Here is a 5296-nt window from a genome sequence, read left to right on the forward strand (position 1 = left end):
ATGCTGGGAGGGATTGGGGGCAGGAGGAGAAGGGGACGACAGAGGATGAGATGGCTGGATGGCATCACTGACTTGATGGACATAAGTTTGAGTGTACTCCGGGAGTTGATGATGGACAGGGAGGCCTGGCCTGCTGTGATTCACGGGGTTGCAAAGAGTCGGACACGACTGAGCGACTGGACTGAACTTAGTGGCACTGAGTACATTCATAATGTGCAACCCTCACCATCATCTATTTCCAGGATGTTTCTCATCTTCCCAAACTGAAACTGCATACCCATTCTCTCCTCCCTGAGCACCTGGAACCACCATTCTACTTTCTGATTTTCTGAATTTGACTACTCTAGATGTCTTGTATAATGAAAGCATGTAGTATCAGTCCCTTTGTGACTGGCTTATTTCACTTAGCATGTTGTTAAGGTTCTTCCATATTGTAGTGTGTGTCAGAATTTTCTTCCTTAAAAGTTGGATAATATTCCATCTTATGTGTATATCATATTTTGTTTATCCTTTCATATGTTGAGTGCGCTTTGGTTGTTTCCAGCTTTTGGTTATTGTGAATAGTGTTGCTATAAACGTGCATAAAAATATCTGAGTTCTTGTTTTCTTTTGGGTATGGCCCAGCAGTGGGATTATTGCATCATATGGCTGATGTTGTTCAGTCGCCCAGTTCTGTCCGACTGTTTGTGACCCCATGGACTGTAGCACGCTAAACCTCCCTGTCCCTCACCATCTCCTGGAATTTGCCCAAGATTATGTCCATTGTATTGGTGATGCCATCTAGCTATTTCATCCTCTGATGCCCTCTTCTCTTTCTGTCCTCAGTCTTTCCCAGCATTAGGGACTTTTCCAATGAGTTGACTGTTCGAATCACATGACCAAAATACTGAAGCTTCAGCTTCAGCATCAGTCCTTCCAATGAGTATTCAGGGTTGATTTCCTTTAAGATTGACTGGTTTGATCTCCTTACTGTCCAAGGGACTTCAGGAATCTTCTCCAGCACAAAAGTTCAAAAGCATCAATTCTTTGGTGTTCTGCCTTCTTTAAGGTCCATGTCTCACAACTGGATGTGACCACTTGGAAGACCATAGCTTTGACTATATGTACCTTTGTTGGCAGAGTGATGCTTTTCAATACACTGTTTAGGTTTGTCATAGCTTTCCTGCCAAGAAGCAATTGTCTTCTGATTTCATGGCAGCTGTGATTTTAGAGCCCAAGGAAAGGAAATCTGTCTCTGTGGCCACCTTTTCTCCTTTTATTTGCCATGCAGTAATGGAGCTGGATGCCATGATCTTAGTTTTTTAATACTTGGTTTTAAATCAGCTTTTTCACTCTCTTCCTTCCCCTTCATCAAGAGGTTCTTTAGTTCCTCTTAGCTTTCTGCCATTAGAGTGGTATCATCTGCATATCTGAGGTTGTTGATGTTTTTTCCGCCTATCTTGATTCCAGCTTGTAATTCATCCAGCCTGGTATTTCTCATGATGTGCTCAGCATATAAATTAAACTGGGTGATAACAGACAGCCCTGACATACTCCTTTCTCAATCTTGAACCAATCAGTTGCTCCATACAGGGTATTGTTTCTTGACCTGCATACAGTTTTCTCAAGAAACAGGTAAGATGGTATGATATTCCCATTTCTTTAAAAGCTTTCCACAGTGTGTTATGATCCACATAGTCAGAGGCTTTAGTGTAGTTGATGAAATAAAGGTAGATATTTTTCTTGAATTCCCTTACTTTCTCTGTGTTCTAGCAAATGTTGGCAATTTAATCTGTAGTTCTGCCTTTTATAAACCCAGCTTGGGCATCTCTAAGTTCTTGGTTTGCATAATGCTGAAGCCAAGCATGCAGGATTTTAAGCATGACCTTACTAACATGGGGGATGAGTGTAATTATCCGATAGTTTGAACATTTAAGGAAATGGCAATCCACTCCAGTACTATTGCCTGGAAAATCCCATGGACAGAGGAGCCTGGTAGGCTACAGTCCATGGGGTCGCAAAGAGTCGGACACAACTGAGAGACTTCACTTTCTTTCACTTTTCTTGGGAATTGGGATAAGGATTGACCTTTTTCAGAAGAAAATGGCAGCCTATTCCAGTATTCTTGCCTGGAGAATCCCATGGATGGAAGAGCCTGGAGAGCCCCAGTTCATGGGGTTGGCAAAGAGTCAGACACAGCTGAACAACAAACATTTTACCTCACTGGAATTCCATCGCATCCACTAGCTTTATTGAGAGCAGTGCTTCCTGAGGCCCGCCTGACTTCACACTTCAGAATGTCTGGCTCTGGTGACTGACCACACGATTGTTATCCAGTTCATTAAGATCTTTTTTATACAGTTCTTCCTTCTATTCTTTCCATCTCTTCTTGATCTCTTCTGCTTCTACTAGTGTCTGCCATTTCTGTCCTTTATTGTGCCCATCTTTGGACGAAATGTTCCTTTAATATTTACACTTTTCCTGAAGAGATCTCTAGTCTTTCCCCTTATATTGTTTGGCTCTATTTTTAAGGATTGTTCATTGAAGAAGGCCTTCTTGTCTCTCCTTGCTGTTCTTTGGAACTCTGTGTTTAGTTGGGTGTACCTTTCCCTTTCTCCCTTGCTTTTCACTTCTCTTCTTTCTTCAGCTCTTTGTAAAGCCTACTCAGATAACCACTTTGCCTCCTTGCTTTTATTTTTCTTTGGGATGGGTTTGTTCCCCGCCTCCTGTACAATATTATGGACCTCCGTCCATAGTTCTTCAGGCTCACTGTTTACTAGCTCTAACCCCTTGGATCTACTCATTACCTTCCCTCCATCTTCATAGAGGATTTGATTTAAGTCATACCTGGCAGGCCTAGTGGTTTTCCCTGCTTTCTTTAGTTTAAGCCTGAATTTTGTTATGAGAAGCTGAGCCACAGTCAGCTCCAGGCCTTGTTTTTGCTGACTGTATGTAGTTTTTCTATCTTTGGCTACAAAGAATGTATTGAGCATTTGGTGATGTTGTGTGTAAAGTCATCTCTTATGTTGTTGAAAAAGGGTGTTATGACCAATACATTCTTCTTGGCAGAATTCAGTTATCCTTTACCCTGCTTCATTTTGTTCTCCAAGGCCAAACTTGCCTGTTACTCCAGGTATCTCTTGACTTCCTACTTTAGCATTCCAATCCCCAATGGTGAATAGAACATTGTTTTTTAATGTTAGTTCTAGGAGGTCTTCTAGGTCTTCATAGAAGTGATCAACTTCAGCTTCTTCATCATCGGTGGTAGGGACATAGACTTGGATTACTCTGGTATTGAATGGCTTGCCTTGGAAACAAACTGAGATCATTCTGTCATTTTTGAGGTTGTACCCAAGTACTGCATTTCAAACTCTATGTTGATTATGAGGGCTACTTCATTTCTTCTAAGGGATTCTTGCCCACAGTAGTGGATATATGCTCATCTGAATTAAATTCGCTCATTCCCATCCGTTTTAGTGCACTGATTCCTAAGATGTCAATGCTTATTCTTACCATCTGTTTAAACATGTCCAATTTACCTTGATTCATGGACCTAACTTTCCAGGTTCCTATGCAATACTGTTCTTCGCAGCACTGGACTTTGCTTTCATCACCAGACACATCCACAGCTGAGCGTCATTTCCGCTTTTGCCCAGTTGCTTCATTCTTTCTGGAGCTATTAGTAGTTGTCCTCTGCTCTTCCGCAGTAGCATATTGGACAGCTTCAAACCTGGGGGACCCCTCTTTTGGTGTCTTTTCCTTTTTCAGTGTCTTATCCTTGTCCTAGTCCTTTTTTAAAAATTTCGTGAAGAGATACCATGCTGTTTTCCATAGTTGCTGCACCGCTTTACATTCCTACCAGCCTTGCACAATGATTCTAATTTCTTCATATCCTCACCAACACTTAGGCTTTTTTCAAATAGTAGCACATTTAATGGGTATGACGTATCTTTAAAAAAAAAATCAGATACATTACTGACTAATTTCTGATATAGATTGAATAGGTTTACAAATCTTGATTTTAATAACAGAATATTTTATTCTTTCAGGGCAGTTTTCTTTTCATTGTTAGTGTCCAGCAGGTCTGTAGCTAATCTGGTTTAAGCAGGTTGCATAACTCGCTCACGGCCATTTGGCACTAAGGCATATATCCATAATGCAAAGCTAAGTATGTCTGACTCCTTCACACAAGTTACTTGAGACAAAATCTAACCACAAAATCTTATATCATATTATAAAAGTTGTCCACCAAAACTCCAGTAAGAATAGTTCATATCCATTGAAGGTTACCCTCTGCAAGGTACTGTGTTAATGGCTTTATACACTTTATGGCTGACCCTCACGGCAACCCTATTTTTACAGATAAACAGCCTGAGCTTCACAGATCTTAGTTAACTATTTACTATCCAGCTGTGAGTAGCTGAACCACTGTTGAACCTGAGGTCTTCATATACGCAGAACAGAGTTACCAGTGTGGCTACCACTGGTTACTAGTTACCAAATCTAAGTAAATATACTTAGAATTTTGCTTCCACAAGATGCATATATCAAAAACCGCTGGAAAGACAGCCTATTTTTGTCTAGAATTTTTCTAAGCATATTCCATAGAGGGAAGATGGTCCCTTGGAGGATGAGAAGAACTTAGGTACGGAGATGGTAAGAAAGAGCTTCCAGACAGAGGGAAATTGTGAGCCTCTAATCTAGAACCAAGTCTGGTGTGGCATTCAGGGCTACAGCATCTTGATGATGTTGGACGAATCTCCAAATTAGTGACTAAATCAGCAGGTGACTTGAGTCACTTCCTGGCATAGCTTTGTCTGCCGCCTCCTGCCTCCTAGATTGCAGTGTTCTATTAGCTGCAGGCTCTGCAGTGGCAGGCAGCTGCATCTCCTACTTCATGTGTGATGGGCTCCACTTCAATGCCTGGTGTTAAGAAGCAAGATCTGATTCCATGGTGATCAGTTTTAGTTTCTGTTTCCCTAAAGAAGTCAAATACCAGGCCTAATTCTGCTGTGACTCAAAACCCAGCAGACGGTGGCTTTAGCCCCTCTTATCACTTCCTATGTGCGTTTTTGTTTTGCTTCATTTCTTGGTGTGTTTAAAAACTTCCCTGGTGGCGCAGAGATTAAAGCGTCTGCCTGCAATGTGGGAGACCTGGGTTCGATCCCTGGGTTGGGAAGATCCCCTGGAGAAGGAAATGGCAACCCACTCCAGTATTCTTGCCTGGAGAATCCCATGGATGGAGGAGCTTTGTGGGCTACAGTCCACGGGTTGCAAAGAGTCAGACATGACTGAGTGACTTCACTTTCACTTTCAC

Source organism: Bubalus bubalis, chromosome 10 (genome assembly GCF_019923935.1).
Source record: "Bubalus bubalis isolate 160015118507 breed Murrah chromosome 10, NDDB_SH_1, whole genome shotgun sequence".
Taxonomy (NCBI): domain Eukaryota; kingdom Metazoa; phylum Chordata; class Mammalia; order Artiodactyla; family Bovidae; genus Bubalus; species Bubalus bubalis.